Genomic DNA, 27,663 nt, shown 5'->3' on the forward strand with positions numbered 1-27,663 from the left:
CAATTTCTTATGTTCTTATGTTCTTATCATTCCACTGGAGTGATTCCATCTTGTTTATATCCTTTTCAAGGTGCAGTCTCCAGAATTGTACATAAGAACATAATACTTGCCATATTGGGTCAGATCAAAGGCCCATCAAGTCCAGTCTCCTGTTTCCTTCACTGGCCAAGCCAGGTCAGAAGTACCTGGAAGGATCCCAAGGGGTAGATAGATTCCAAGATGCTTATCCCAAGAATTAGCAGTGCATTTCTACAACTGTACCATAATAATGGTTAAAAGACTTTTCCTCCAGGAATTTGTCCAAGATACACAAATTCTAGCACTTAATTATGCGTTGAGTAAAAAAATATTTTCTCTTATTAGTTTCAAATGAAATACTTAGTAATTTAATTCCATGTCCCCTGGTCTCTGTAATTTTCAAAAGTCAACAACTGATTAACATTTACTAATTCCATTCCATTCCTTATTTTATAGACCTCTATCATATCTCCCCTCAGCTGTCTCTTCTCCAAGCTGAAGAGTCCTACTCCTAACATCTTTTGCCTTCCTTCATAGGGGAATTGTTCCAGCCCTTCATTTTGGTCTCCCTTCTCTGTACGTTTTCTTGTGAGGCAAGACTTTCCTTGGCCAAGTCCATGTTGGTTTTGTCCCATTAAACTATAGGGGTGTGAATCGTGTGATCGATCGTCTTAACAATCGATTTTGGCTGGGGGGGGAGGGAAATCTGATCGTAGTGTTTTTTGGTTTTTTTTAAATCGTTAAAAATCATAAATCGGGGGAGGGCGGGAAAACCGGCACACCAAAACAACCCTAAAACCCACCCGGCGCTACCTTTGCCCTCACTATGTCATAGGGGCGACCGTTGCCCGTATAACATAGTGAGGGCAAAGGTAGCGCCGGCGCCATTTTGAAGATTGGCAATACGGCCCACGTGCAGGAGGTCGCTCCCGGACCCCCGCTGGACTTTTGGCAAGTCTTGTGGGGGTCAGGAGGCCCCCCCAAGCTGGCCAAAAGTCCCTGGGGGTCCAGCGGGGGTCCGGGAGCGATCTCCTGCACGCGTGACGTCGGGAGACAGGAACCAAAATGGCGCCGGCGCTACCTTTGCCCTATCACATGATAAGGGCAAAGGGCCACCGGCGCCATTTCTCAATGCTGCCGTGGCCAGAGAGCTGGAGATCGTGCCGGGACCCCCCCACTGGACCCCAGGTAATTTAAAACATTTTGGGGGGCGTTCGGGAGGGTGGGGGATTTGTTTTAAAGGTTTGGGGTGGGTTTTAGGGTTGTTTTGGTGTGCCGATTTTCCCGCGCCCTATTTAACGATACAATACAAATGCCCCTGACGATAAATCGGGGGTATTTGTATTGTATCGTGCACTCTAACAATTTTGGACGATTTTAAAATTATCTGACGATAATTTTAATCGTTCAAAAATGATTCACATCCCTATTAAACTATTCTTATCTATATGTTCAGTAAATTTGTTATTTTTCATAGTTTCTACTATTTTGCCTGGTACAGACATAAGACTCACTGGTCTGTAGTTTCTTGGATCACCTCTTGTTCCTTTTCTAAAAATTGTCGTTACATTGGCAACCCTCCATTCTTGAGGTACCATTAATGATGTTATTGATAGTTTACAAATTTCCAATAGTAGGTCCACAATTTAATTTCTCAGTTCTTTCAGCACTCTGGGATGTTTACCATCTGGTGCAGGTAATTTACTACTCTTTAGTTTTTCAATTTTCCCTACTACACCTTCCAGGTTCTCTGAGATTTGTTTCAGGTCCTCTGAATCATCACCTTTAAATATCATTTCTGTCATTGGTATGTCTCTTATATCTTCCTCAGTGAATATCAAAGCAAAGAATTAATTTAGTCTCTCTGTTATGGCTTTGTTATCTCTAAGTGCCCCTTTTACCCCTTGAACATCTCATAGTCCAACTGACTCCTTGCAGACTTTTTTTTACCTCAAATGTATATGAAAAAGTTCTAACTCTAAGTTTTTGCTTCAATGGCAAGCTTCTTTTCAAATTCTCTCTTTGCCTTCCTTATCAGAGCTTTGCATCTGACTTGCCAGTGCTTATGCTGTTTCCTATTTTTTTCATTCATATCCCTTTTCCATTTCTTGAAAGATGTTCTTTTGGATATTATGGCCTCTCTCATCTCACATTTCAACCATGCTGGTAGTTATTTAGCCTTCCTGCCACCTTTTCTAATGCATGGAATATATCTGGTCTGGGCTTCCAAGATGGTATTTTGAAGCAACATGTTGTGGATGTGGACACTTGGACTGAGCAGAGTTGGTGCAACTTGCAGGGAGGAGTCCTGATAGTCCCCACCATTGGCAGGCAGAATTGGCTGAAGCAGAAGCCCAACTGGAGCTTCACCAATACCAGCCCACATTCCCCTTATGTTGAGCCCTCAGGTGCCAGGGCTGGCTGGTCTTAATTGTGGGCCTCTTTGAAGGTGATGATCTGTTGTGATGGAGACATTGCAGGCCAGCATGGAGAAAGAAGCAAAGTCAGGACAAGCAGCGATCTGACATGGTCAGGGTCAGGCTATGGTTGGAGGCAGGCAGAGTTCGCTGAGAGTCAAGGTCCAGGCAGGGATCAAGGCAAGTGAAGTTCAATCAGAGATGAGGAGGCGGCAGTTGAGAAGGGTAGGCGGAGGTCAAGCAGCATCATTGTCCGGTCTGAGTGTCAAGCCAGAAATCCAATCCAAGTTAGAGATAGAGCCATTCTGAAGTCAAGCCAGAAGTCCAATCCAAGAGGACCACAGGAGCAGGAGACACTGAAGGTAGACAAGAAAGACTGACCACAAAGTCAAGAACTCAAAATGAACTAGGCAGCCAGCTCCTCCCCAGCACTATCTAAAATCCTATTTAAGTGATGCATGAGGTCTGCCATCTTTGCATCAGGCAGGCAAATTACCAAGTGATCATCATGTCCACTAGCCACCCAGCTATCAACCTTCCTAATAACTGAATCACCAACTATAATGGCCATCCTATCCCTTCTCTCCTGGGCACATGCCACTGGAGACCTATCCTCAGTGTGAGAGGATACTATATTATCTTGAGGGCAGGTCCTAGCTACAGGATTGCTTCCTACCTCATCAATATGATGCTCTCCTTCTAGGTGACCTTTCTTTTCCAAAGGAGCACAGGGGCTACCAGATTGGAGGTGAGACTTCTCTACGATGTCCCTGAAGGTCTCTACTATTAACCTCTCTGTCTCCCTTAGCTCCTCCAGGTATGCCACTCTAGCCTCCAGATATCTGACTCATTTTCTGAAAGCTTGGAGCTTTGTGCACTTAACACACACACATATGACCTCTCGCCAGATTGGAGAATCATAAATGTAGCACTCAGGGCAAAAGACTGGAAATCCTCCCTCTCACTGCTAGACTATTTCCTGCATCATAATTTTGTTGATTTGTTATTGTTTTAAAACTTCTAAGAAAACAGGGTTATAAAGCTAACCTAAAGTATTTTTAGTCTATAGATTTACATTTATATTTTATATTATTCTATATTTGGCAATGACCCTCAAAACACTACAATTAATCTACCTATATCTTCTTAGTTACCAACTTATTGACTCTTGTTTCAAATTAAATTCCTTATGATTAAAATCTTCAGCAGACTATTTCTACCAAACACAATTACCATGTAAAATCAAATATATAAAAACAAATAAAAACAGATAAGGTCTAGTAAGCAGATAAGGTATAGCAAGGTAGACGGATACAGTATATTAAGGATGTTTGAGGTGTGCATGCCATTAGGTGAACGCTTTCAGTCCTCTTCTGTTTGAAGGGGTGCAGAGCCTCTGGAAGCTGGGGCTGTGGAGTTCGAAGCCTGGATCACTTGCTGTGATCTCTGGAGTCCTTTCCATGGGCCTTCTGGGAACAGTATGCAGATGAGCCTTCCGGTCATCTTCTGCTGCAAGGGATGCAGGGACTCTGGAAGCTGGAGCTGTGGAGGTCAAAGTCTGGATAGCTCGCTGTTTCTTCTGGCATTCTCTCCCAGGGGCTGCTGGGAATGGTATGCAGGCTAGCCTTCAGGTCCTCTTCTGGTACACAGAATTCTAAGTGAGGTCTCACCAATGATCTATACAGGGGCAATATTACCATTCTTTTTCTGCTGATCATTCCTCTCCCTATGCATCCATGCATCTTTTTAGCTTTTACTGTCACTTTATCCAATTGTTTAGCCACCTTAAAATCATCAGAACAATTACCCCTAGATCCCACTCTTCTTTTGTACTTAGAATTTCACCTCCAATACTGAACATTTCCCATGGGTTTTTGCATCCTAAATGCATTACTCTGCATTTTTTAGCATTAAATCTTAGCTGCCAAACCTTAGACCAATCCTCTAGTTTCACTAAATCCCTCCTCATGTTTTTCACTCCTTCCTGGCTGTCCACCTTGTTACAGATTTTGGTATCATTAGCAAAAAGGCAAACCTTTCCCAACAACCCTTTCATTATGTCGCTCACAAAAATGTTGAAATGAATCAGTCCAAGGACTGATCCCTGAGGCACACCACTAGTAACAATCCCCTCCTCAGAGAAAAATCCATTTACTGCTACCTTGTCACCTTCCACTCAGTCAGTTTCTAACTCAGGCCTAGATTTATCAAAATGCACTAAATATCACATATGATAGGAAAAGAGGCGTGTTTTATGGTAATAGGAAGTTTATTGCAAAGTGCTCTATCTTAGTGCACTCTCTACCTGGGTAGCATTAGCTAGGTTGAGAGAACATTGCGCAAATCTCATCTTTGGGTGAGTTTTCTCACTCTGAAAGTCATCAAATCTTCACAAGAGTGCACTGTTCTGTTTGTATGTCTCACTTTGAATGTCAAAGTGGCCCCTAACCCCTACGCTAATACCTAAACCTCACCTTGAGTGACTATGTAGGCCTGGTCAAGTCAATTGATCCCCATTAGATCAGGTAAGTGGGGGGTTGGGACATTTCCTGACCCCAGCAAAAGTTTTTGGGCTGGGCCTAAGATGAGATCCCAGCAATATGTTTAGGCATAGGCCACCGCTTTTGTGTTGGGTCACGGCTTATACCTAAGTGAGGCCCCAGCCTTGGTCTAGACCAAGGACTAGATCAAGGCATCAGCATCTCGCTCTGGCATAGAACATGGCCTCTGCTTTGAGCCTCAGCTGATTACCTAGAGTGTAGGACTAGGTCTGACCAGTAACATTTTTTTCAAATTAAATGAATAGGATTCATTTAATTCGGGGGCTCCTCAATTTGTTTTTGGGCCCCCAGAGAAAAACACATTAGCCCTATTCATTTCTTTTTCTTAATTTGTTTGAAACCGATGTTCATCCCTTGTCCCTATCATTCCCCGCTGAGGAGGAGTCCATGCAACTTTGATGCTCTAGTTTATCTGAGAAGAAGAACACCAATGGAAGATCCAAATCCATTGGTTTACTGTGCTAGAAAAGGCACTATGCCTCCATCTGACCCAAGAGTTCAGGAAACTTCCCCACCTAGGACTCCTGGGGAAGGGCATCTTAGGCACTAATTGATTTTATCAGTCTATCTCCTCTGCAGAGATTAGGAGTGCTTTTCCAGAGACTTTCTGGATTCTGAGGCAGCCAGCAACTTTATCAATGAGGCCCTTGTACAAAGCTTCTGCATTCCTATGGTTCCCTTAGATAAACCCATCTGTATTCCCTCCATCTATATTAAAAAGTTACCTGGATTGATTCACTTTACAATGGGTTCCCATAATGTTGAGTAGGGGCTCTACATGAGGAGATTATCTCTTTCATTGTACTATGAAGATCACAGTTATGCTGTGCTTGCTCTTACTACAGCTGCATCACCCTGTGGTGGACTGGAGAATGGGAGAAAATCTGGCCTGGAGCAACCAATGTTTACATAATTTTTTGCCTTCTAAATGTACACTGATCTCCCTATGTTTCTCTGTCTTGACTACTTTGTCTGACCTACTAAGGTCTTATGCAACCTTTGCTAATGTTTTCAGCAAGAAGTGGGCTGAGACCCTTCCATGTCATTGTTTTAACAATTGTGCAATACATCCGTTGTCCAGTACCACACTTTGCTATGAAAGAGGTTATCAGATGCTGATCCTCAAAACTAAGGCTTTATCAGAATACATCCAAGAGAACATTGAAAGGAGGTTCTTCTGCTCATCCTCCTCTCCTGCTTGAGCCTGGTTTTTCTTCATCAAGAAAAAGGATGGTTCTCTGCAACCTTGTATAACTTATTGATGCCTAAATGCCATTACCGTCAATAACAAGTTCCCCTTGCCTCTGATTTCAGAGCATTTGATCATCTATATGGAATTACGATTTTCTCCAAACTGTACCTCCAGGGGGCCTACAACCTGGTGCATATTCAAGAATGGAAAACTGCCTTTAATCCCAGAGATGGGCATTATGAATACCTGGTGATGCCTTTGAGTTTATGCAGTGCTCTGGCAGTTGTTCAGAACTTCATGAATGATATTTTTAGAGACTTATTCTATACCTATGTAATGGTCTACCAGGATGAAATCTTGATACACTCAATCAATCTTCTCTTGCATCACTCTCACGTTAAGACCATGGCCGTATTTACGTGTGCAGGGCCCTCACGCGCCGGCGCACTTATTTTGCATAGGCCGCCGGCGCGCACAGAGCCCCGAGACGTGCGTAAGTCCCGGGGCTTCGTAAAAGGGGCGTGTCCGGGGCGTGTCCGGGGCGTGTCGGGGGCATTGCGTAAATGACACGGCATTTTGGGGGCGTGACGTGGCGTTTTGGGGGTGGGCCCGGGGGTGTGGCGCCAGCCCGGGGGCGTGGTTGAGGCCTCCGGACCAGCCTCCGGGTCGGGTGATGGCACACCAGCAGCCCGCTGGTGCACGCAGATTTACGTCTGCTTTCAGCAGGCGTAAATCTGCCAACAAAGGTAAGGGGGGGTTAGATAGGGCCGAGGGGGGGGGTAAGGTAGGGGAAGGGAGGGCGAAGGAAAGTTCCCTCCGAGGCCGCTCCGAAATCGGAGCGGCCTTGGAGGGAACAGGCAGCGAGCGCTGGGCTCGGCGCACGCAGGTTGCACAAATGTGCACCCCCTTGCGCATGCTGACCCTGGATTTTATAAGATACGCGTGTAGCCGTGCGTATCTTATAAAATCCAGCATACTTTTGTTCGCACTTGGTGCACGAACAAAAGTACGCGCTCGCACAAAATTATAAAATCTACCCCAGTGTGTTTATTTTTAATAGTCTGTAAGGCAGCTAATAAGCAGAAATTAGAGTGTATATATATATATATATATATATATATATATATAAAAGTAGTCAGAAAGAAATAAGCTAGGAGCAGTGTATACATAAGTAAAAAGGTTGAAAAGTTTAGCACTCACCAGGGAAAGGTGTTAAGATAATGTGATTTGTTTTGATTAGGTACCAACATTTGTTAATCAAGAGAGTAGTGAGTCACCCCTGCTGACTAACTGAAGTTAGACTGTTTGTTTCCCACCCCTCACCCACCCACCCCTAGCTCATCCTTTAATTTATAGGCAGGTGCCACTTTCACAAAAAAAAAAAAAACAAAAAAAAAAACCTTATTGAGAGTTTGGTCATTCCCCTGTAGGCCTCTACCAGACATATAGTGAATTCATTAATACATTTAATGGATGTTAATTAGACACATTCCTACTCCCATAACAATGTAAAACTTAACTAGGAACTGAACAAATTTGAGATGAAGGCAGCAGTCCAGCAGCAAGAGGGGGGCTTCCCAGTCTTTTGAATCGAGTGTCACATGTATGATTTTTTACCTGCCGGTTAGAAGTTGTACATGTGCATGCGATGCAAAGAGCTCCTGTCTCTCAGAGAATGAGTCCAATCTCTGGAGGCTAGAGTGGCAGACCTGGAGGAGCTGAGGCAGACAGAGAGGTATATAGATGAGACCTTCAGGGACATAGTAGCCAAGTCCCAACTTCAGACTAGCAGCCCTAGTGCTGCCTTGGAGGAAGAAGGTCTCATGATCAGAGAGCATCAACCTGTTACAGCAGGAAAGGATCCTGTAGCAAGGACCTGCTCTCCAGGTGGTGCATTGTCTTTTCACACCAAGGATGTGTCTCCAAGGCCTACTGCCCAGGAGGGAAGGGTTAGGTCAGCCGTCATAGTTGGTGATTCGATTATTAGGAATGTAGACAGCTGAGTGGCTGGTGGGCATGAGGATTGCCTGTTAACATGCCTACCTGGTGCGAAGGTGGCAGACCTCACGCATAACCTAGATAGGATTTTAACAGTGCTGGGGAGGAGCCGGCTGTCATGGTACATGTGGGCACCGACAACATAGAAAAATGTGGGAGGGTGGTTCTGGAAGCCAAATTTAGGCTCTTTGGTAGAAAGCTTAAATCTAGAACCTCCAGGGTAGCATCCCTGAAATGCTTCCTGTTCCACGCGCAGGTCCCAGAGGCAGGGAGAGCTCCGGGGTCTCAATGCGTGGATGAGACAATGGTGAAAGGAAGAAGGATTCAGTTTTGTAAGGAACTGGGGAAGCTTTTGGGGAAGGGGAAGCCTCTTTCAAAGGGATGGGCTCCACCTTAACCAGGTAGGAACCAGATTGCTGGTGCTAACCTTTAAAAAGGAGATAGATCAGCTTTTAAACTAGAACAAAGGGGAAAGCCAACAGTCGCTCAGCAGCACATGGTTCGGAGGGAGGCATCTTCAAAGGATACTAATGATGCATTAGAATTAGGGCATCCTGACAGTGAGGTTCCAATAATAAGAAAAGTAGTCCAAGTGCCTGTAACTAAAAACTCACCTGAGCTAAAAAAGTCTAACTTATCCTTATCAATTAAAAAGCAGAATGAAAATACAAACAAAAAACAAACTTTGAAATGTTTGTTTTTATGCTAATACCAGAAGTCTAAGAAGCAAGATGGGAGAATTAGAATGTATAGCAGTGAATGATGACATAGACTTAATTGGCATCTCAGAGACATGGTGGAAGGAAAAAACCAATGGGACAGTGCTATATCAGGGTACAAATTATATCGCAATGACAGAAAGGAGCACCCGGGAGGTGCTTTATGTCTGGGATGGCATAGAGTCCAACAGGATAAACATCCTGCATGAGACTAAATGCACAATCAAATTTTTATGGGTAGATATCCCTTGTGTGTTGTGGAAGACTACAGTAATAGGAGTATACTACCATCCACCTGGTCAAGATGGTGAGACGGACAGTGAAATGCTAAGAGAAATTAGGGAAGCTAACCAAATTACCCCAATATTGACTGGGTAAATGTATCATCAGGACATGCTAGAGAGATAAAGTTCCTGGATGGAATAAATGACAGCTTTATGGAGCAATTGGTTCAGGAACTGACAAGAGAGGGAACAATTTTAGATCTAATTCTCAGTGGAGCACAGGATTTGGTAAGAGAGGTAACGGTGGTGGGGCCGCTTGGCAATAGTGATCATAAGATGATCAAATTTGAATTAATGACTGGAAGGGGGACAGTAAGCAAATCCACAGCTGTCCTGCTAAACTTTCAAAAGGGAACTTTGATAAAATGAGAAAAATAGTTAGAAAAAAACTGAAAGGAGCAGCTACAAATTTAAAACGTGTGCAAAAGACGTGGTCATTGTTAAAAAATACCATCTAGAAGCACAGTCCAGATGTATTCCACCTATTAAAAAAGGTGGAAAGAAGGCAAAACGATCACCATCATGGATAAAAGAGGAGGTGAAAGAAGCTATTTTAGTCAAAAGATCTTCATTCAAAAATTGGAAGCAGGGGCCAACAGGAGAAAATAGGATAATGCATAAACATTGGCAAGTTAAATGTAAGACATTGATAAGACAGGCTAAGAGAGAATTTGAAAAGAGGTTGGCCATAGAGGCAAAAACTCACAGTAAAACTTTTTAAATATATACGAAGCAGAAAGCCTGTGAAGGAGTCAGTTGAACCATTAGATGATCGAGGGGTTAAAGGGGCAATTAGAGAAGATAAGGTCATCACGGAAAGATTAAATGATTTTTTTTGCTTCAGTGTTTACTGAAGAGGATGTTGGGGAGATACCCATATCAGAGAAGGTTTTCATGGGTAATGATTCAGATGGACTGAACCAAATCACTGTGAACCTGGAAGATGTGGTAGGCCTGATTGACAAACTGAAGAGGAGTAAATCACCCGGACCGGCTGGTATACATCCCAGGGTTCTGAAGGAACTAAAAAATGAAATTTCAGACCTATTAGTAAAAATCTTAAACCTATCATTAAAATCATCCATTGTACCTGAAGACTGGAGGGTGGCTAATATAGCCACAATATTTAAAAAGGGCTCGGTGGTGATCCTGGAAACTACATACAAGTTAGCCTGACTTCAGTGCCAGGAAAAATAGTGGAAAGTTTTCTAAATATCAAAATCACAGAACATTTAGAAAGACATGGTTTAATGGAACAAAGCATGACTTTACCCAAGGCAAGTTTTGCCTCACAAATCTGCTTCACTTTTTTGAAGGAGTTAATAAACATGTAGATAAAGGTGAACTGGTAGATGTAGTTTATTTAGATTTTCAGAAGGCATTTGACAAAATTCCTCATGAGAGGCTTCTAGGAAAAGTAAAAAGTCATGGGATAGGTGGTGATGTCCTTTTGTGGATTACAAACTGGCTAAAAGACAGGAAACAGAGAGTAGGAATAAATGGACAATTTTCTCAGTGGAAGGGAGTGGGCAGTGGAGTGCCTCAGGGATCTGTATTGGGACCCGTAATTTTTAATATATTAATAAATGATCTGGAAAGAAATACGACAAGTGAGGTAATCAAATTTGCAGATGATACAAAATTGTTCAGAGTAGTTAAATCACATGCAGATTGTGATAAATTGCAGGAAGACCTTCTGTGACTGGAAAATTGGGCATCCAAATGGCAGATGAAGTTTAATGTGTATAAGTGCAAGGTGATGCATATAGGGAAAAGTAACCCATGCTATAGTTACACAAGATAGAGATCTAGGCGTCATAGTAGACAACACATTGAAATCATCGGTTCAGTGTGCTACGGCAGTCAAAAAAGCAAACAGAATGTTGGGAATTATTAGAAAGGGAATAGTGAATAAAACGGAAAATGACATAATGCCTCTGTATCGCTCCATGGTGAGAGTGCACCTTGAATACTGTGTACAATTCTGTTCATCGCATCCCAAAAAAATATAGTTGCGATGGAGAAGGTACAGAGCAGGGTGACCAAAATGATAAAGGGAATGGAACAGCTGCCCTATGAGGAAAGACTAAAGAGGTTAGGACTTTTCAGCATGGAGAAGAGACGGCTGAGGGGGGATATGATAGAGGTGTTTAAAATCATGAGAGGTCTAGAACGGGTTAATGTGAATCAGTTATTTACTCTTTCGGATAATAGAAATACTGGGGCCCTCCATGAAGTTAGCATGTAGCACATTTAAAACTAATTGGAGAAAGTTCTTTTTCACTCAACGCACAATTAAACTCTGCAATTTGTTGCCAGATGATATGGTTAGTGCAGTTAGTGTAGCTGTGTTTAAAAAAGGATTGGATAATTTCTTGGAGGAGAAGTCCTCTTGTAATGATTTGATGACCTTCGGAGTGAAGAAACTCACTCCAAGATGAGATTTGGGCAATGTTCTCTCCACCTAGCTTGATGGACTCTCTACCTGGTTAACATCAAGCTAGGTGGAGAGAACATTGTACAAATCTCATTTCTCTCTCTCTCTCTCTCCCCCCCCCACCCCCAGTGGTTGTATGCAGGCAATACAACAGGTCTGGCACCTATTGCAATTTGCATACACCACACCCCTTTTGCTATCACATGCGGTACTTACCGCATTTTGATAAATCTAGGCCTACGTTTTGATTTCAATGTGCATATTGAAATCCTCCAGGATTGATCATCTAAGGCCTTTTATGGTGCGGTTCTTCAGACTTAGCCACATGGCTAGCCATTGAGGTAAGGAATTGAGAAGAGCCCCTCTGATCCATTTATTCTCTTATCTTCATAATCACATTCATTGCCACTGAAAAGGTGCTGATAGTAAAATACTTGAGGCTATTCTGAACGTATTAAAAAAAACCCCAATTTATTTATTTATTTATTTATTTATTTATTTAAAAACTCTTCTATACCATCGTTAAGTTAGATAACCATCACAATGGTTTACAGAAAGGCACGATAATAAAATATGAGTGGTATAGATTACAAATTAATCATATGCCATCATAGTACGGTAACAATATAATGTAATAAACTATGGGGTAGATTTTCAAAGGAGTACGCGGATAATATACATGCATACCCCCTGAAAACCTACCCCAACTCCCCCCTGCACGTGCCGAGCCTATTTTGCATAGGCTCAGCAGCATGCACAAGCCCCGGGATGCGCGTAAGTCCCGGGGCTTGCAAAAATGGGCGGTCGGGGGCGTGGCCAGATGGCGCAGTTTGGGATCGGGGGCGTGTGGACGGTCTGGGGGCGTGGCCTAGTGCCCCGACACAGCGGACTGTTTCGGGGCCTACGCGCGTATCTTATAAAATCCAGCGTACGTTTGTTCACGCCTGGTGCGCGAACAAATGTACGAGTGCGCGTAAATTTATAAAATCTACCCCTATGTGAGTAAGTTAAGCCTGTTTGTCAGAAATATATTAGGCGGCTTGAATTTAATATTAATATGCATTTGTAGGTTAAGATAACTTCTAGCTTGATGCGTCCTTATAGATCAACTGTTTTTCTCCTTCTCTTTAAAAAAAGCTTGTTTAAAGAGACAGGTTTTCAGATTGGTTTTGAATATTTTCAAATTTCTCTGCAGCCTTATTTCTAGTGGCATGGTGTTCCATAGTACGGGACCTGCCAGTGACAATGCTCTTTCCCTCACTTGTGTGAGGCATGTTGATTTGACAGAGGGGACAATCAAGAAGTAATCACTGCTATTTTAACTCAGATGGTTATAGAGTAGCCCATGTGTATAGAACTGGAATAGACCCAAAGAAGAGGAAGACTGAAAGAAGTCAGGATTTGTATGTGAGCTGCTGCAAGGGCTGGATTTGACTCGAGGGCAATAATGAGATTTGCTGCTTTTTCTTGACCAAAGACTATCACATGCTGATCTGCATCTTGAGCCAGGAGCAAAACAGAAGCTGAATGGAAGGTGAGATTAAACAAATTAAACTCTGTCTTGTGGTTGTATTTTCAGTGTATTTTTTCAGATACAAATAGAGTCCAGTACGGTAAGTGGGAACTCTTCAGATAATTGGTAATCAATTCTCCACTGCATAGTCAGGATGGCATCATTAAACCATGATGCAATTCTCTCTTGCTCAGATGCATCGAGCCATTGTAAATAAAAAAGATTTATGGCCTGTTAATTTCTTGTGATAAATATATGGACAAGGCTAGGGAAATTTCCAAAATATCGCATTTCATGATAACTTTTCGCGCTGCACGTCAATTAATGTTTGGCACACTACATGGTTGCATCATGCGATACATTGTTGTGCACAGGTTTACGTGTCACTTGATATTTTTTTTTGTTTATATAGCCAAAATCGGCAGCCTTGCGCGCGCCGAGCTGCGCAGCCTGTCTCCGTTCCCTCCGAGGCCGCTCCGAAATCGGAGCGGCCTCGGAGGTAACTTTCTTTCGCCCTCCCCTCACCTTCCCCTCCCTTCCCTACCTAACCTACCCCCCGGCCCTATCTAAACCCCCCCCCCTACCTTTATCCACGGATTTACGCCTCCCGGAGGGAGATGTAAATCCACGAGCGCCAGCTGGCTGCTAGCGCGCAGAGACTCGACCCGGGGGCGGTTCCGGAGCGCGCGGCCACGCCCCCGGAATGCCCCGGGCTGAAATCACGCCCCCAGGGCCGCACCCGAAATGCCGCGTCCCGCCCCCAAAACGCCGCGTCGTCAGGTCCTGCCCCCGGCACGCCCTATGCAAAATAGGCGCGCCAGGATGCGAGGGCCCTGCTCGCGTAAATCCACCCGGATTTACGCGAGCAGGGCTTTTAAAATCCGCCCGATAGTGTGTACAGTAGATACAATGGGTTCCTGTGCTGGGAATGAGGGATGGGGATTCCTCTCTCTAAAAAAATCCTTTCCCAATTAGATAATATTAGAAGGAATCCAGTCACAGATTCACATTAATTATGGGTTATGTATTCAATCAAATGATGTCATTGGGATCAATTTATGCCCCAAATGTGGACCAAATAATATTTCTGTCAAATGTTCTCACTGAGCTTTCAGCGAAGGATGCTTTCTTCTGGGAAGGATTCCAACCTAGTCCTAGACCAAGATTATGAAAAAACTGGTAAAAATCAATCATGCTTTTAGAAATTAATTTGATATTGTTAAATGTCACATGGACAGATATGGATTAAATGATCTTTGAAGATACATGCATATAGGTGATAGGGAATATAGATTTTAAGCCCAGAATTCTAATTCACAAATTGACACTTTATATGGGTGTAGACAATGAATATCTGTGCTCCAGCTTCAGCAGCAGGATGCCGCCTTCCACCTTGAGGCCTGCTCAGAGGCCTAGTTCCTGCTCCAGTCCTGATTCAGCGGCAAGGACACAGCTCTCCATGGTCCTGCCCCTTCCTAAGGTGCGAAGCCACACCTCTCGGCCCTTCTTAAAGGGCCAGTGCAGGTGTGGTTCTTTTCTGACTCATCCCTGGGCGTTCCTGCTTCAGCCTACAAAATGCTCTTCAAGTCATTCCTTGATCACCTTTGCAAGGAGCAAGTCCTACTTAGGACTCTACGTCTGCTTCTCCTCCTAGGCACTCTGTTACGTGTGGGATCCTGTGTTCATCATTATTCCTTGTTCCGGTCTCTGCTCTGATGTCTTCAATGTTCCATGATGTCCTTGATGTTTCCTTGATATTCCATGATGTCCAGTTGTCCGCCTGTTCCTGATGTCCAGATGTCCACCTGTTCCTGATGTCCTGATGCCTGTCCCGATGCCCACCTGTTCCTGATGTCTACAGCTCCGCTGACCCGTCCCTCGTGGTCCGCGACCAGTTCTGCCTGGGTTGAGTATGGTGCGTACTGGCCCATTGGTCTGCGACCAGTCCGGCTGGACCGTGTAGGGCACTGGTGGGTCTTTCCATTCGATGGTGCCATGGAGTCATCTCATATCTTATCTGACCTGCCTTGTTCCTGAGTCTGCTTTGATGTCCAAAAGCCTGATGTCTGCCTTGCCTTGATGTTCTTGCCTGATGTCTTCTTTCCCTGGATAGGTCCTGTCCTTCAGTGAGGTCCATGACCACTCTGGCTGGACAGTGTAGGGTGCCTGAGGGATCTGGCCACCTGCCCGTTCCTGTCCTTGGATTTCTGTGGCTCTGATGCCTTGTCATATGGTCCATGACTCAGCCCGGCTGGGCTGACTAGGGTGCCAGAATGGACATTGTTTGCCTGGAGGTTCCAGACTTTTAACCATTGGTTTTAGTCTTGCCTTGCCATGCCATGCCTTGTTATGCTTTGCCATGCCTGTCTTGCCATGCCTTGCCCTGCCTTGCCTTGCCTGTCCATACCTTGCCATGCCTTGAGTCTTCATCTGTCCTGTAACACCTTGAGTCCTTGTCTGTCCTGCAACACCTGTCTTCATCTGCCTTGCCACGCCTGTCTTTATCTGCCTTGCCATGTCTTGTTCCTATTCGTCCAGCCATGACCTCTGTCCGGCCTGCCACCTCAAGCCGCTACCCAGTGGCTAGTCCGAAAGGGCTTGGAATGGTTGGAGGACCATTCAGAGTCCACGATTGTGTTGGTGGCCTCATGGAAGCGTGCAGGTTCGGTAGAGGGTCAGGATCTCCAGTCTTCCCAGCAGGGACATCTTACCGTGAGGGCGCACATTCCTTGTCCCACGCTGGAGAGCACTCCCTAGCGCTCCCTCCCATCCTCAGCGCAACAATTCCCAGGTGTCATAAACATTTATTCGTAGTCCCATATATTCTAAAAGATTCACAATGCAATGAAGTTGTTAGTGAGAGGTTAAAAACTTTTTTTCATCAGAATGAAACTCCAGGTATGATCAGGCATATGATTTGGTATATGGCAAAAGCAGTTGCCAAAGGCAATTTGATTTTCCTTAAATGTTCATTTTGTAAAACAATTGAGAAGAGAGAAATGAAGCTGAGGAAAGACTGAAAGGTCCTAGAAACCTTAAACAGTGAATACCCTTCCAAAACAGTGAGAGATAGGCTCCTGCAAATGCGAGAACAATTGCATCACATTCTTAGTAGAAAAGTTGAGTTTAACCTGAAAAAATCAAAGCAAAAGTCTCACAGGGCAATAAGACAGGCAAGCTCCTGACTTATGAATTTATAAAAAGTTCCTGCAGAACATTTGATCAAGTAGTAGGGATGTGAATCGTTTTTTGACGATTTAAAAAAATCATCAGATATTTTTTAAATCATCAAAAATCCTTAGAGTCACGATACAATAGAAATTCCCCCCATTTATCGTGAAAAATCGTAAATCAGGGGAGGGGGGGAGGGCGAGAAAACCTGCACACCAAAACAACCCCTAAACCCACCCTGACCCTTTAAAACAAATCCCCCACCCTCCAGAACCCCCCCCCAAAATGTTTTAAATTACCTGGTGGTCCAGTGGGGGGGGGGGGGGTCCCGGCGCGAACTCCTGCTCTCGGGCCATCGGCACCATTTTGGCTGCCACTAATATAAATGGCGCCGATGGCCCGATAAAAAAAAAACACACCCGACCCTTTAAAATTACCCCCTTAGCCTCCCCCACTGTCCCGACCCCCCCGAAAAAACTTTTTACACATACCTGGTGGTCCAGGGGGGCTTCGGGAGCGATCTCCCATTCCCAGGCCATCAGCTGCGCTAAAAAAAATGGTGCCGATGGCCCTTTGCCCTTACCATGTGACAGGGCAAAGGTAGCGCCGGCGCCATTTTGAATATATTATAAATACAGCCTGAGTGCAGGAGATCGCTCCTGGACCCCCGCTGGACCCCCAGGGACATTTGGCCAGCTTGGGGGGGCCTCCTGACCCCTCCAAGACTTACCAAAAGTCCAGCGGGGGGTCCAGGAGCGACCTCCTGCACGCAGGCCGTATTTATAATATATTCAAAATGGCGCCTGCGCTACCTTTGCCCTGTCACATGGTAAGGGCAAAGGGCCATCGGTGCCAATTTTTTTAGCGCAGCTGATGGCCTGGGAACGGGTGATCGCTCCCGCGGCCCCCCTGGACCACCAGGTATGTGTAAAAGGTTTTTTTGGGGGGGTCGGGAGAGTGGGGGAGGCTAAGGGGGTAATTTTAAAGGGTCGGGTGGTTTTTTTTTTTATCGAGCCACCGACGGTCGGCCGACGGTCGGCTCCTGTGACATAGTGAGGGCAAAGGTAGTGCCGGCGCCATTTTGAATACTGGCAATACTGCCCGAGTGCAGGAGGTCGCTCCCGGACCCCCGCTGGACTTTTGGCAAGTCTTGTGGGGGTCAGGTGGCCCCCCCAAGCTGGCCAAAAGTCCCTGGGGGTCCAGCGGGGGTCCGGGAGTGATCTCCTGCACTCAGGCCGTATTTATAATATATTCAAAATCGCGCTGGTGCTACCTTTGCCCTGTCACATGGTAAGGGCAAAGAGCCATCGGCGCCATTTTTTTTTAGTGCAGCTGATGGCCTGGAAATGGGAGATTGCTCCCGCGGCCCCCCTGGACCACCAGGTATGTATAAAACATTTTTTTGGGGGGGTCAGGAGAATGGGGGAGGCTAAGGGGGGAATTTTAAAGGGTCGGGGTGGGGTTTTTTTTATCGGTGCGGGCCTCACTAAAAAAAATTAGTGATGTGAATTGGAATCGGAACCGATCCCAATTCACATATCTAACGATCAGATTCCCCGCCCCCCCCCCCCCAGCCGAACCCGATCGTTAAAACGATCGGGCACACGATTCACATCCCTATCAAGCAGCATCTGTCTCAAAAGAATGTGGTGATCACAAGGACATTAGTGAGGCATTCGCTGCGAATTATAAAAACTTATAAACTTCAAATATATCTATCAAAGACAAGTAGTGAAGGAATGTTTGCAGGATCTTCCACTTAAAAAGCTTAATCAGGCAGAGTCTGATACATTAGAAATGAAAATATCATCTGATGAGGTATACAATTTCCAAGCAAGGGGGGGAAGCCCAGGAGAGGAAGACTTTGCATTGAGTTTATATGGAAATTACACTGACATCTTATCTTCCAAGCTGGCAGAGGTCTTTCATGAAGTGCTGATGGGAGCTCCTCTTCCTAGATCTATGTTGTTAGTGAACATTATAGTTATCTCAAAGAAGGTAAGGACTCTAGGAAATGTACTTCTGACAGGGCCCATTTTGCTGATGATTAATAATAACAGAATGCAAGTGATACTAGATACTGAAAAAAGCTTTTGACAGGGTGGGACTGAGATTTTGTTTCACATTTTAGAAGAACTGGGATTTGGGGCAAATTTTCTGAAACAGGTCAAAAGACTACTAAGAGCCATACGCTCAAGTAAGGTTGAATGCAGGTTCTTCAAACATTTTACTTTGAATAGATACATGAGACAGTAATTTTGTCTATCCCCATTGCTTTTTACATTAGTGTTGGAGCCACTACTTGCCAACATTAGAGCTGATATCACCATTAAATGGATATCTACTATAAATGGGAATGAGCATAAACTTGTTCTGTATGCAGACGACATCCTACTTTATGTCAGGCATCCAATCAGTTCACTGTGTGGTATTATGTGGGTAATTTAACATTTTGGTGATCTGTCAGATTGTATAATTTATGTATCTAAAATAGAAATTCTAGAGATAAGACTATGAGCTGAAACTAAATTAGATTTGTGTATTAGATTTTCCTTCAAATAGGAATATAAAACTATAAGGGTGTTTACATTTTAGGGATTTGGAGAGTATGTTTCTCAAAATTATGTGCCTTTACTGCAAAGGATTAGGCAAGATTTGTTGGTTTCATCCCGTTTCTGCATCTCTTAGTTGGGTAGAATATCCACTATCAAAATTAATACTCTGTCTAGAGTGTTGTTTCTTAATGAGATGTTACCAATCAAGATTTTATATTCTTTATTATCAGAGCTGTTAGCTCAGTTTATACTCTATGCCATGGGTTGTTTATGGTTCCATGGAGGTGATATTCAGCCACTATCTGACTGAGCTAGTTAGATTGATAAACATATCCAACTAACTTAGCCACTGAAGATATCCAGCTATCCAAAAGTTAGCTGGATTAGTTTATTTGGCTAATTTTAGGACAGGTCTCTGGAATGATCAGAGTTAGCCAGATAATTTATCTGGATATCAGAGTTAGATGGATAACGTACTGGCTTACTCAACTCTTCCCAGTTATGATCCTGATCCACCAATCACGTAGCCGGCTAAATATTTAGATAGATATCCAACTAAGTAGTGGCCATTAATTGCGGGCAGATATTCAGTCACTACCACTTAGCTGGATAAATCAAAACTTATCCAGCAAAGTGGTGCTAAATATCTACATCTGTACTTCCTTGAATACCCTCACTTTATGTCTTGGGGTGTTTGTATGCCACTCTGATTGCTGCCTTACTCTATGCCTTGGTGTCTTGTTGCCATGCTGCTCTCTGTCTTAACTCTCATTCAGGCCGATACAGAACAGTGCGCTTGGCCAAGCACACTGTTTAGCCCCCGTTTGGCTATGCATTTTAGATGCACTATTATTACCCCTTATACTGTAAGGGGTAATAGTGCGTGGAAAACACACGGCCAACCCCCCGAAACTAATAGTGCTCATTACATGCAAATTCATGTAGATGAGCCTATTAGTTATTCCCCCAGAATATTGAAAGTAAAATGCCGCAGAAATTAACCCAAGGGTAGGCATTAAGATCTGAGCAACCCAGGAAATGTTGGGGACCTGAGGCTGCACTAACAGGGAGGGAGAGGTAGTGGCTCTGCTACTCATGGGGCAGGTCGGCCATGGCAGAGGAGAGAGGAAGGAGGCCACGGACCGTGCACCAACCGGCTCTGACCAAAGATCTTCTCTCTGCCAGTGTTCTGATTGGCTGTGGACAGTGTGCCCCCTTCTGTCTGCCTGCCCTCTCGTTTGATGACAGAGCTCTCCAGCTTCATCTGTAGGTCAGCCTAGCTCACCTGGTGGAATGGTGGGAGTCGTGGCTGTCAGCAGGTTGACAACCGACACTCAATTTTACTGGAGTCGGTTGTCAACCCGCTGACAGCTGCCTCTTCCACTAATGAGATGCTAGGGATGTGCTATTGTCCCTAGCACCTCCTTTTTAGCATGCAGCCAAATTTAAATAGAGACTTGCGGGTCCAGGAGAGGTGCCTGGGCCTGCATCGGGAGAGTGGGCGCTGAACATGGAGCACCCGCTCTCCCGTGATTTTTACAGTATCGGCCTGATTGTGCCCTGGAGTGTTTATTCTACTGTGCTTACTTTCTTATCCTTCACTCTGTGTCTTGGAGTGTTTATGTCACTGTGCTTACTAACTCATTCTATACTCCATGCTTTGGAGTTTTCAGGCCACTTTGTTTTCTTCCTAACCCATATCTCAATTTCCAGGCATTTTGATACCACAGTGTGTTTTTTTTCTATCAAAATGGAACTGTCTGCTGTCTGTGCAAAGAGTTCACACTACTAGGTCTATTGAAATACATAATGCACCTAATTTTCAGCCATATCCCTCACAGTAAGCCTCTGGGTGTTCATTCCATTGTTGGTGCTAGTTTATTCTTGTCAAATACCTTGGGGTATTTATGCCTGTCTTTAGGGATATCTTTCCCCCCCTCACTATCTTGGAATGCCTAAGGATGCTCATGTCATTGTCGATATTGAATTACCCCTGTTTTTGTGCTTTGAAGTATATTTGCCACTGTTTTAATGTCTTTCTCCCTTCTTTAGCTGTCTTGGGATGTTCATTCCACTGTTGTTGGTGCCCTTAACCCCTCTTTTTGGTGCCTTGGGCTATTCAAGGCACTATTTGTGCTGCTTTGCTCTTCTTTTGGTGTTTTGGACTGAATATGCAGAAGGAGAATAAATAAATTTGAATGACACTGGAAGCTGCTAGGCCACCATTATTGTTTGATGTTAGATTTTTAATTAATTTTATGTTATATTTGAATGTTTTATGAAATATTATTTTGATTGTTTTTAATTTGATGTAATTTTAATTGTTTTAGAATTGTAAACCAGTACGATTAATAACTAAATAAATAAATAAATAAATAGATAAGTCACTTCTAGTATCTTTTACTCCTCTTCTAATGCCTTAGGGTGGCTTGTCAGTGTTGGTACTCCTTTGATCCTTTCATGATACCTTGATTTATTCATGGCACAGCTCATTCTACTTTGCCCTTTTGCCTTGAGCTATTGATTCCTCTCTTGGTTCCACTTTTCCCCACTTTTGGTGTCTTGGAATGCTTTTCCTCTGCTGCTAATGCCTTCCTGCAAATGTCATTAAAAACTGGAAAGAAAACCCCAGTGTTAGAGCCCAAACTAAAATGTATTACTTTTCCCACTGACTATAATGGGAAACGAATGAAAGATATTGATATGTATATATATTTTTTCATTTGAACTGAATGCAATGAATCATAGAGGCAAAGAAACTGAAAAAACAACTGTTAAACTTCCTGAAAAGTATGATCATATTGTGAATATTTGTGTTAGTTTGCCAATGTAGTGAATGTTTAAAGGAATTACACAGCTAAAAGTAGCACATAATCACAGCAATTTTCAAAAGCCCATTTATGCACATAAAACATTTAGAAAATGCAGTGAAATTTCAAAAGAAGTAATTGATTAAAAGTTACAGTTTTCAAAAGTCCTTTTGCACGCATAAAACCCAGTTATACCCACATAAATCATTTTTTAAATTATCTGCATTATTTGCAGGCTTGCTTATAGATATATATATATATATATATATATATATATTTGTAGATATATGATTGAGTCGACTACAATCAGTAGGCATAATGAGGTACAACAATGAATTAAAACATATACTTTTTTTAAATTTTGTATTTATGCATTTACAATATAATATCAAGCATTCACTTGAATGGCAATACATTTAGTATTACAGCAAGATAAAAAAAAATAGGAAAAATTAAAGAAATACATAAATCAAATACCACATATCTAACAAGCCCACAATAAATGATCCAAGATTTACGCTATTCATGTGGAAATCATACTATAATAAGAAGAATTAGTGATAATGGGTCAGAATATCATATGAGAGGTCAAGTTGCTGCTGCTGCTTTAAGGAGCTCATTAACCAGAGGCCGGAGAAGAGCTAAACTGAACTCCAGCTTTATTAGAAAGGAAAGTTATTAATTGAGAAGGTTGAAAAAACCAATAAGAAGCCCCTTGATGCTTAATCAAATATTTTCATGGACATTTTAATACAAATAACAATCCTAATTCAAGCACTTTGGGCTATAATAACAAAAACTGACATATTCACCTCTCGGTTTGTCTTGAAAGATCAGGGAATATTTGATCTTTATGGTTCAAAGAAAGCTCTGTTTGATGTGTAAAATGTTTTTAAATATCCATTCCCTGTCAGTCTCAAGCAAGAAAGTGACAATCAGAGTTGAAGATGTTGCCAAATTTTCATCTGACTGTTCCAAAACTGCTGAGATATCCATTTTAGGTCTTTCAGTAGGTTGTAAAACTTGCATGTTATTACTCTCCAGTGAACTTTTCTTCAGTGGGGGAATATAGTATATCTTGGAAATTATTGGAAGCGTAGCCTCTGGAGTTTTTAATATTTCTAATAGAAACCTCCTCCAAATGTCTAGGTGAAACAAATGGAACTTTTGGGAAGTTAATGCATTGTACATTTTTCACACACATTTGATTCTCCAAGTTCTCTAATTTAAACTGAAGTAATTGATTTTCCTTAATTAACGCTTGCTGAGTAACAGAAGAACTCTCAAAATTAATTTTAAAGGATTCCAACAAAACTTTATGTTCTCTGGCCTCTTTCTCAACAGTCTTTAGGTGAATATCCAAATCTATAACTTTCTTAAAAATTAGAGATGTGAGTCATTTTTATCTTTTGGGTCAGGCTTCGAGTCGGGAACTTCCTGGAAAACTTCATTTTCCAATGGGTCGTTTTTATTTTTTTCAGCGAAACAAACCAGAACCCCCCCACACTAACCCTTGAAATTGACTTAATTATAACCCCCCCCCAAGACTTACTAAAAGCCCTGGTGGTCCAGCAGGGTCCCAGGAGCAATCTCTCCCTCTCGGGCCATTGGCTGCCACTAATCAAATTTGCACTGATGGCCCTTTGCCTTTACCATGTGACAGGGGCTACCAGTGCCATTGGTCGGCCCCTGTCACATGGAAGGAGCAATGGATAGTCCACGCCATTTTCTAAGATGGTGTCGGCCGTCCATTGCTCCTACCATGTGACAGGGGCCGACCATTGGCACCTGTAGCCCCTGTCACATGGTAAGGGCAAAGGGCCACTGGCACCATTTTGATTCCTGGCAGGCCTGATGGCTTGAGAGTGGATGATCGCTCTCGGGACCCCCGCTTAACCACCAGGGTTTTCAGTAAGTCTTGGGGGGGGGATCGGGATGATGGGGGGTTATAATTAAGTACATTTGAAGGGTTGGGTTGGGTTTTATTTTTAAATAAATGTGCCCCCCCCCTCGCACTAACCTGAAAAATGAATTTTTCCCGAATTTCGGGGAAAATCCATTTCGGGATTCGGGTCCCCCGAACCAGGACAAATTAGGCAATTTTGTTTAAATTGCCTAATTCATGATAAACAAATGCACATCCCAATTAATAATAGAATTTACTTGAACTGAAATATTTGAATTCAGAACATGTATTGCATCCCATATTGACTCCAGACTAAATGACTGAGGTCTTACCAGCTCTATTAGTCGAAAAGATATATGATCAGCTGATCTCTCAACGGCCTGCTGTGAGTCAGCTCCAGCAGAAACCTCTCCCACTTCCCCAAAGCACTGTTGTAGGGCTGAGGCACTTCCCTTCAGCATTGCGGGCTCCGGCCGACACTCACTAAAGAGTGCTCATCCCTAGCACCTCTGAGTCTTGTCGCGGCTGGTGGGATCTTTCAGCAGGGTTAACGGGTGGAGAACTCTCCTCTGGGGATAAGGATGCCAGCAACTCAGGGACGGATTCTGGCTCTTCTTCCCTCTGAACACCAGCCAGCGAGCTTCCTCCCAGAATAGCTGCTCCCAGACGAACATGAACATTAATAGGTCCCACCAGTGGAAGGGGAGAGAGAGCTTCTGAGGCCAATTGCTCTCTTTCCCTTCTCTTGCCGGCTGAGTGTGGCATTGCACAGAGGAAAAGAGTAGGCGGAAAGAGAGACACTCTTGTTAGTCTCACTAAGGTGTCATCTTGAGTCCAAGCCAAAGCATTTCGAATTAAAACATACTTTTAATAATACTGTACAATAAAACAACTGTGGTAAAATTCATCAGCAGAGGTTCAGAGAGTTGTCATTGTAAAGTACAAGCAGCGGGCAAAATATGGCAATCAAGAGAGATATTTCAATTACCGTAGTTTAGTTTATTGTATTTTATTTACTACTTAGACAAAAAAAGCCAAGTGGTTCATATAAAACATATAGATAATCAAACAAGGATACCTTGGCACATTGAATACAAATAACAAATAATCAATAAAAAAATATAGCTTGCACTGTAAAGGCATTAGCTAATGGCCCATTAAAAAACATTTTAGTAAAATGGAGAGATTTTCAACAAAAAGGTAACAATGCTAAGCAATCTATCTAACAATCAGAAGCCTAACAACAGTTAGCATATAATTAATAGCAGAAAAATTGACCTTACCTTACTCAACCTATCTCTCTTTATAAAACACCAAATCAAATAGCCTCCAATAAAGCACTGTTAACCAATTCAAAACAGAAAAGGAATTACAGAAAAATAACAACCCTAGAAGTTACAAACTAAGGAGCTGATTTTCAAAGCCCTACATGCGTAAATCCAGAGTATTTACTCGCGTAGGGGAGGTTACACATGCCGGGCCTATTTTATAAAGGCCCGGAGAAGTGCGTAAAGCCCCGGAACGCGTATAAGTCTCGGGGCTTTACAAAAAGGGTGCTTCGGGGCGGGGCGGGGCGGGGTCAGAGGCCTCTGGCACAGCAGCCATTTGCCGCTGTGTCAGAGGATTGATTGCCGGCAGGCTGCTGGCGCATGCAACTTGCCTCTGCCCCCGGGCTGGCGCAAAAGGTGAGATAATCATTTGGGGGTGGTTTAGGATAGGGCTGGGGGGATAGGTTAGGGGAAGGGGTGGGAAAGTTAGTTTAGGGGGAAGTTCCCTCCCAGGCCGCTCCGATTTCGGAGCGGCCTGGGAGGGAATGGGGGAAGCCCACGGGCATAGGTGCATGCAGAGTGCACAATTGCGCACCCTCTTCCATGCTCTGACCCTCGATATTATAACATATGTGTGCCTGTGCGCACATGTTATAAAATTGGGTGTACATGTGTGCGCGCCTGGTAGCGCACGCATATGTATGCCCACGCGTACATTTGAAAATCTACCCCATGGGCCAGATTTTCAAAACACTAAGCTCGTAAATCCAGAGGATTTACATGCGTAGCGGGGGTTACGAACACTGGGCCTATTTTCTAAAGACCCAGCGACGTGCGTAAAGTCCAACGACGTGTCTAAGTCCCGGGGCTTTACTAAAGGGGCAGTCCAGGGGTGGGGTCAGAGGCAGGCACAAAAGGTATAATAAAAATTTTGGGGGTTAGAGTAGGGCTGGGGGGAAAAGGTTAGAGGAAGGGGTGGGAAGGTCAGTTTAGGGGGAGGGAAGCCCGCAGGCATCAGCACATTCAGGGTGCACAATTGTGCACTCCCTTGCACGCGCCGACCCCAGTTTTATAACATGCGCGAGTCTGCGTGCGCATGTTATAAAATAGGATGTACATGTATGCGCCCCGGGTAGCGTGCACACATGTACGCCCACACATTCATTTGAAAGTCTACCCCTAAGGATAATAAAGTCATACTACCAGTCAATCAACACTCTAGCAATTCAAGGCTGGACCAAACAGCCATGCCTTTACTTTTTTCTTACATTTAAGATAATACAGTTCTGAAAGAATACCTAATAGTAATGTGTTTCACAAAAGGTGGTCTTGATAAATGAAAGTTGTACACTGAGCTGATTCTCATCTAACTTCTGAAGACTGAGGACTTTTCAAAAGATAATGTTGAGATAAACAGTAAACACAATGGGGTAGATTTTATAAATGTACGCCCGCGTACTACCAGCTCCCTCCAAGGCCTCTCCCCACCTTCCCCTCCCCTCCCTTCCCCTACCTAACCCACCCCCCGAGCCCTATCTACAATCCCCTACCTTTATCGTGAAAGTTACGCCTGCCCCAGGCACGCCCCGACATGCCCCCCCTAGCAAAGCTCCGGGACTTACGCGCGTCCCGGGGCTTGCGCGCCGCCAAGCCTATGCAAAATAGGCTTGGCGCGGGCAACTATGATACGCAGGCTTGGCACGGGCATGGGCAACTATGATACTTGGTGCGGGCAACTATGATACGCAGGTATTGAAACATCTTTACATCATTGCACAAATTTCAGTGAGAATACAATTCATAAAATCATAAAATCTACCCCAATACTGTAACTTGCTACATTAGGTTGCTGTAGCAACCACATCATAGCCTCAGCATCACTTTAGTGTGCATTTGACTATATACTGTACAGGACAGGCTAGCCTCCTATAGAGTGTTATTTATTTATTTATTTATTTTTAGGTTTTTATATACCGGAAGTTCCTGTATACAATACATATCACTCCGGTTCACAATTAACAGAGAAAACTATCGCCGGGAAGGCGGTTTACATGGAACATACATGGAACATGGAACATATCGAATAAACTATAATAAAGTACAATCTAATTTAAAACAACTGAAATAAACTTAGGAAATAACTTGGTACATGTAACTGAAGCAAGATGAACATTACATTGCTGCAAGGCAAGGCTGGATGTTTGTTCTTATTGCTATTAGCTCTCTGGGAAAGCTTGATGGAATAGCCAAGTTTTGAGTTTCGCCTTGAAAGTAATGTGGCATGGTTCAAGACGGAGGTCTGGTGGTAGTGAGTTCCAGAGAGACGGGCCCGCTGTGGATAGAGCACGTTTTCTCAGGGTAGATTTTGCAGGTTGTGTGATCATTCTATTCTGGTATGCCGTTCTGGTTGGTTTGTTAGAAGAGTGTAGTTGAAGCTGGAAAGTTAGGTTGAGTGGGGAGATGTTGTGAAGGGCCTTGTGAATCATCATGCAGGTCTTGAACTGAATCCTATATTTGATGGGAAGCCAGTGGAGATGCTGGAGGATCGGGGTGATATGGTCCCTTTTTTTGGCATTGGTAAGTATTCTTGCAGTGGCATTCAGTACCATCTGGAGTGGTTTGGTAGTGTATGCTGGAAGGCCTTGCAGGAGTGAATTACAGTAATCTAATTTAGTGAGAATGATGGCCTGGAGTACTGTGCGGAAGTCCCTATAGAGTAGAAGGGGCTTTAGTTTCTTCAGCACTTGTAATTTAAAGAAGCATTCTTTTGTGGTGTTATTTATGAATTTGTTGAGGCTGAGTCTGTTGTCTAGT

This window comes from Rhinatrema bivittatum, chromosome 5, assembly GCF_901001135.1.
Source record: "Rhinatrema bivittatum chromosome 5, aRhiBiv1.1, whole genome shotgun sequence".
In the NCBI taxonomy this organism is placed as follows: Eukaryota; Metazoa; Chordata; class Amphibia; order Gymnophiona; family Rhinatrematidae; genus Rhinatrema; species Rhinatrema bivittatum.